General features: G+C 40.9%; 1 long non-coding RNA gene across 1 annotated transcript in view; it reads left to right on the forward strand.

The window, feature by feature from the left end:
* The first annotated feature begins 6,882 nt into the window (after window positions 1–6,882).
* LOC109303804 overlaps window positions 6,883–7,115 on the forward strand; it is a 2,531-nt gene continuing 2,298 nt past the window's right edge. Inside the window, exon 1 of the long non-coding RNA XR_002099231.1 lies at window positions 6,883–7,080. This is a non-coding gene — a long non-coding RNA (uncharacterized LOC109303804). The remainder of the gene's footprint in view (window positions 7,081–7,115) is intronic.

The raw sequence follows: 7,115 nt of genomic DNA on the forward strand, positions 1-7,115 counted from the left end.
CCCCCCGTGAGTGTTGTTGAAGCCCCACATCTGGAGGCCTTTGAAGACATAAACTTTAAGTGCTTTCCTCACACTGTTAAGTAGAAACAATTGATATGGTCACTGATGGTCTATGTTGGAAATGTAAGGATATGTGTTATCTTAGGGAAAATGGTTATCCTTAGAAATCTAATTGCAGAGTCACTTCTGCATGGAAAAAACAGCCTCTCATAGGGGGCCAAGCCAAATTTATGCTAGCAAAAAGCCAGCCTGTGCCTCCCTGCAAACTTTTGCCCAAATTGGCCATTAGAACGCATTGTGGAGCTTTTAAGGAAGACTACAAGAATATTTACAGCCATGCTTACATTAGGGTTGAGCTCTAGAGAGCCAATCAGATTGCTAGAACCATTGAATTTGAGAGGGTCATAACGCGATGTAACCAGCAAAGCGTGCTGTGGCCTTGAAAGAAATGAGGCCAGTTGGGTACATTTGGATGCTCCAGTCACCTTATTGAATTCAGCCTCCCTGCAGCATCTCAAACAAAAATGGTTGATGTTTTGAGCGTGGGCAATACCTTTGCGTTCTGGCTTATTAGACCATTCTTACCAAAGTACTGAATTTTAAAACTCATCTGTTAATTAAAGCCAGACATGTTTATCTGAGTAGATAGCGTTGTTTAGTTTTTGTTTTTCTTTGTGTGCCTAGAGATTTTTCTAGAAGGTCTTTTTCTATAGAGCAAAAATTAAGTAGATGTAAAGAAAAAATGTCAAATCAGAGTGAAAGAGGCCTTGATGAAAAAGGCAGGGAGAAAAATACTACACTTTTTTTTTCCTTGCACTGAACCCACAAGTATGTGTCAGCTCTTAAATAACAGCTGCAGCGTTTATGAAACATTCCAGGTCTGTAGAAGCTCATCTGCACAGGGAGTTTTTTGGAATAGCTGTTGTGCATTAAAATTGTACCCTACCTTAATCTAAATCAATTTCTTGATTAAACCTTTGTGCCTTTGAAAGTTCCCTTGCTTCATTTTGCACAAACATTTGATGTGACTTTTCAAAATAGTATGTGAAGGTTTAGACAGAACCTCAGTGAGACTTTTTAAATTACATCTTAAGATAGTTCCATTTATGACTAAATTTATATTCAATACATGTTACCATATCAAAACTATCTGAATTAAATACAGAATTATAAATGGCATGCATTTTGTTTTGCATTTAAAATACAATGAATATTGTGTCAAACTTGATGCGAAATGAGTATGGTTAAATACATTATATTTTGCTCACTAGACTTTGCATATATGCATGTATGTTTGTAGGCCTGGTTAAGGTAGAATGTGGGCCTTCTGCATGTATCTTGAGCAGTATTCCCTCAGAGCTGCGCGGCGTGTGTGCCTGGCTGTGTGGCATGAGCATTTCTGCGTAGCCGCACACACCACATGTTTTAGAGGGAATGCTGATCTTGGGTAAGTTTCTGTGTCCAGGGATTAAGATTAGAATAATGTTGAACTTTAAATTGTGCTTGACAAAAAACCCAGTTATTTACAGATCAGTATAAGGTCAGTTCTAGTTCAGCCTATGCTAGACCCTTTATCTGCATGCTTCTGTCACCTAGTAACAAGTTTGTGGTGAGTTGTGTGCAAGCACGGCTGATGGACAGAGGTTTTTCAGTCATCCACCTTTAATGCTGATATCCAAATTGGAAGTAATTACTCCTTATTTTTTAATTACTGCATACACATTTGTATGTGTAATTACTACATAAATATTTTGCAGTGCACATTTTTGTAATGCCTAGTACAGACCATCTGGAAATCGCCAGTTCTGTAACAGGCATTTGTATGCTGATAATCTGACACTGGACACTTGCTCTGTCATCTGATGCTGTGTATCATTGACATCATTATAGGCGTTGGAAAATGTATTGTTAAAATTCACTTGTAGTGCTTCTACTGTGTAGGGTCCTATAGTTGCTTCAAACTTGTTGACCCAGTAGAGTTTCCACTGTGTTTGTAGCAATTAATGTTATTAGCACTTTCACATATTTGCAGGTTTAGGGGTGTAGGTATAGTATAAAGAAAACTTGTTAGCAAAACTTTTAAAAATATGGGCTCAAATTTGATATCCTTTCTTTTGACACTAAATATTTTAAAATATTTTGGGTGGTGATGAGTTTGCAGGGTAAGGGTGAGTGTTTAGGACAGCAGTGTTTCATTTCTTAGAGTGCTCATATTGATGACATGCATTGTGGCACTTATGTTTCCTGACCTTTTTCCTTTTATCACTGATTGATCAGTAGTATTGAGGAACAGTTTTTTGCTTCGCTGGAAAATGGAGAGGGGAAAAAGCAGAAATAGATGGTGTAGTAAGGAAGAGAAAGCTTAGGTGGCAATGGAAATAGCTGGGGGCAGGGGTACAAAGAGACATGAGGATGAAACACCAAAGATTGAGAAAACAGAATGATCCACAGACAGAAGGGTAAAAGAAAGAGGTGCCAGAATTCAAGTGAGACAGGTCTATGCAACTGCGGACACTTTTTTAAGAAACATTGATAGAAGAACATGCTGCTTTCCTGGAGCAAGGATCCTGGCTGGAGCATGGAGGAATCTATTGCTTGTTCTTCAGAATGGGAAAAATTATATCCATCTGTTATCTTGCTAAGATGATTGTCCCTGGCAGGACAGGGCACTGAAATAGTAGAGGCTCAGGTTATCTTGAGTGAAATTCTTCTGGTTCCTAGACAGAGGATGGCTTGACAAGATAGCACAGATCAGTAGGTGGTTTAGTGGTAGGTGCAGTGAAGATTTTGACTACCTGGAAGCATTCAGGAAAAGGTTTTTATTTGTTTGTTTATTTTTGAAGGAAGGACTCCAGCTTCTCAGGAGATAGCAGTCATGCCAACTTTTCCCTGAGAAAGCTAAGAGGAGCTGTAAATTAAAAAATGAGGGAAGATGGCTGGGAGAGACGTATGTGCCTGGTTTTAGTAGCCAGGAGGAAGAAATTTTGTAAGCAAAATATAGGAATGGTTAAAAGGAGTATCAGTGGGTAAAAGGATGGATAGGAGGAGAAAGTACTGATATTAGTGAGAACAGTTGTTACAGAGACAATACAATTAGTAAAACAATTGTCTAATCTGACTAGAGAACCAACTATGGGAAGCTAGGCAACAGAATGGAGCAATTTGGGACTACCGGTGCAGGATGTGGGACTGGTTATTATAGGGATAACAGAAACATTGTAGAAGAGAGATGCCAGGAACACAGGCATTTAAAGTATGTCTCTTGTTCAAGAAATATAGAAGTAAAAGTAAATGTGGTTTGGTAGTATTGTTCATTAAAGATGTTTTAGTCTGGAAAAGAAGAAGAAATATTATGGATAAATAGTTTCTTTCAGTCAACATCACTTTGGCCAGAATGTAAAGAGGATAGTCCTGGAAATCTGCATGACTTCTGGAGTTGGATTTCCATATAAATAAAAAACTAGTCTCTCATAAAAATATGAATCTCGCTGATAATGTCCCAGAAACATATGGGAGTAATAATGTAACTCATAATGGTAGGACCTACATAATCTAAGATGCAAAAAGTAGTTTAATGTTTTTCTTTTGTCAAAAAGTCACTAAATCAACATTGCAGGATATAGTTTTTAGATGTGGTATTGTAAGTAAAGACAACTGCAAATTATAGATAGTTGTAGAAAATAACTGGTTTGAGTGATCATGAGTATATTCAGTTTAAGTAGAAAGAAACAAGGAGGTGTATAGCTAAGGTTCTTGATTTCTAAAACAAACTTTAATAAACTCAGAAAGCTATTTACTGAAGTCAGCTGGACTGAGGAGGTTAGGGACTTCAAATAAAGAATAATTTTATAGGTTCTTTAAAGTCGAAGGTGATAACCAATAGAATCTTTATTCCAATCAAAGAAGAAAACGTGTAAGAAAGGCCCAAACCTGATAGGGATGATGAACCTCAAGGGGTTCAGGCATAAGCCTACAAGGAATAAAAAAAAGTCTGAGGATATTATGTTGTGTTTGAGATCAAGATGTAGAAGGATAGAACAAGAACTATCAAAAGTTAAGCTGAAGGTAAGCCTTGCAAGGATGGAAACATTTGTAGGAAAATTTGGGGGGGGGTATTCTTTTTTTAGTCACAAAAAATAGCGTGGAAAGAAGCAGGGCTGCTATACTATGAGGGTAAAGTAGAGAATAAAAATAATTTAGGTATGGCACAAAAGCAGTGTAAAAGTTTTGCCTCTGTTTTCAGTAAGAATGGATGTTGAACATGGGTCAGGGAGGCAGAATGGTTAGTAGAGGTATGAAATGAAAATTGCCATGGTGGAGATGGTGGTAAAACTCAGGATTCAGTTAACTCAAGATTCAGGACTCCCAGGATTTGGGGCAGAAACTGGCACATAAGGTTGCAAGACCAGCAGCCTGTATTTTTAACAAATCCATCAAGTTGGGACAACTTCATATATTTGGAAAGCAGCAGATGCAGGGCCTATATTTAAGAACAGGAGAGTAATCTGCGCAGCTACAGGGCCTTTAATTTGATTTTAATAGTGTGGAGCTTTTTAGAACAACTTTTGAAGGTAAGAACAAAGACATGGGAGTAAATGGAAAAGACCATAAAATGGATCATGGATTTACCAAAGGAAGGTAATGGGGAGGGGAGCTAGTTAGAGGAATTTGAAAATGGGCAAAAGACCTAGCCTAAAGTGGATAATATTGAATGGCTTGAAGGGAGATCACTAGTGGAGTCCTTCAGGGATTAGTCTTGGGACTGATTTGTGTATTATTTTCACTAGTGATATTGATACAAAAGTTTGTTGGGAGTGTGCTGATGAAATTCTGCTGGTACTTGTTCAGAAATATTGTCTATATAGAAGAGAATTCTGGTGTATAGACCGAATGGTATAATCTTTAGGACCAAGTAATAGAAAAAGGATGAAATTTAATAGCTTTGCACATAGACTAAGAATAAGAACTTCTGCAGTCAGCTGTGATCTTATCTTTTGGAAATAACTGAGAAGAAAGTCCTAAGTATATAATTTGATCACAGGCTGTCTATATTAGTTTCCAGTATAATGCAAGTATGATAGGCAAATTCATTCCTAGGAGTATCAGTGGAGCTATTTCCAATAGTAAGAAGTACGGTATTAGTGCCATTTTACATGGTATTTGAAATGTGAATTGTCTGATCAGAGAAGAGTTACTGGTGGTGTTCCTCAGGGATTGGGTTTAGGACCTATCATAATTGACATTTTTATCAGAGACCTTGATGCTGCAGTATAGATATGTCCTTGTGAAATTTGCAGATTACACCAGGGTATTGCCAGTGTCAAAGAGGACTGGATTATTATACAAGGAGATTTAGATATTCTTATAGAAAGATTACTTTAGACTGGAATATGTGCAAAGAGGGCCTAGTAAGATGTAAGATCATCAAGTCCAGTCTCCTGCCATGGGCAGGAGGTTGTTGGGCTCAAATGAGCTCAGCGAGGCTCTTGTTGAGCCTCCTCTTGAACCTCCAAGGGTGGTGACTGCACCACCTCTGCTGGGAATGTATTCCAGATTCTAGATAGATACCCTTGCAGAAAAGGAGTTTTCCTAATGTCTAACCTAAATTTTTCCTTGGTCCTCGTCCTCCCTGTGGGTGCTTTCTGAAGAGTTGCTCCCCTAGATCTTCGTGTTCACCCCTGATGTACTTGTAGGTGGCTTTCAAGTCACCTCTTGGTCTTTTCTTGCCCAGACTGAACAAACCCAGTTCTCAGAGTCTCTCTTCCATAGGGCCTATCCTCCAGGCCCCTAATCATACAGCTGGCCCTTCTCTGTACCCTTTTGAGCTTATCCACATCCTTCCTGAAGTGTGGTGCCCAGAACTGGACATGGTACTCCCAGCTATGGCCTCACCAATGCCAGCTAGATGGGGAGAAGCACCTCTGGATCTGTTTGCAACACATCAGCTGATACACGCCAGAGTTCTGTTTGCCCTGCTGGCGACTTCATTGCACTGTTGACTCATATTCATCTTCTGGTCGATTGTCACCCCCAAGTCCCTTTCGGGTGCAGTGCTAGCCAGTGAATCGCCACCCATCATAGAGTTGTGGTGAAGGTTCTTCCTACCTGGATGAAGGAACCGGCACTTGTCCCTATTGAACCTCATCTGATTGTGTTCAGCCCATAGGACCAGTCTGTCGAGGTCATCCTGGATCTTTACCCTATCCTCAGATTTGCCTGCATTTCCCCACAGCTTGGTGTCATCCGCAAACTTAATCATTGTGCTTTCCACCCCCTCATCCAAGTCATTGATAAAGACGTTAAAGAGCACAGGCCCAAGCACTGATCCCTGTGGGACACCACTGGAGACTGCGATCCGGGATGAGGCCATCCCATCAATTACAACTCTCTGGGATAGGCCTGATTCAGTTGCCGATGCAACCTTCTTTCAAAATGGCTGCTATTATAATTTTGAAAGGGAGAGGTGCAGATTGCCTTCAGTTAAGGCAGGGTTGGGCAAAATGGCACATCCAGCTGGCAGCCAGACTCTATCTCCCAGCAGCCCCTGCCTGCATTGCTGCAGCCGGTTTTCATGGAGATCCCAGCAGTGATGGGGCTGTGACAGCACAGGGTCAGGGTTTCCATGGAGACTAGCCGCAGCAGCACTGGCAGGGCATGTGACTGGACAGGGAGCTGCTCCAGGGCCAGGATTTTGTGGCGACTCTGCCCCGGCTCCAGACCACACTGTCACCTCTGCAGGATCCCATCCTCGGCCCCGGAACAGCTCCCCACCCAGCTGCATGCCCTGCCAGCACTGCTGGGGCTGGCTCCGTGAAAACCCTGGCCCTGTGCTGTCACGGCCCTGCCACTGCTGGGATCTCCATGAAAACCAGCTGCAGGTGCTGCTGGGAAATGCAGTCTGGCTGCTGGCTGGATCTGCCATTTTGCCCACCCTTGCCTTAACTGAAGGCAATCTGCACCTCTCTTTTTCAGTGTTGTAATAACAGCTATTTTGAAAGAAGGTTGTTCTGGTTTTTTGAATAAAAACATTACCTTTTTAGTTACTGCTGAAAGAGGAACTTTTTTAATGAAGAACAATGGGTCACTAGTTGGCTGGAGGGCCACACCCAGAGAGT

This window comes from Gavialis gangeticus, unplaced genomic scaffold, assembly GCF_001723915.1.
Source record: "Gavialis gangeticus isolate Ggan-Ray unplaced genomic scaffold, GavGan_comp1, whole genome shotgun sequence".
Classification (NCBI taxonomy): Eukaryota; Metazoa; Chordata; order Crocodylia; family Gavialidae; genus Gavialis; species Gavialis gangeticus.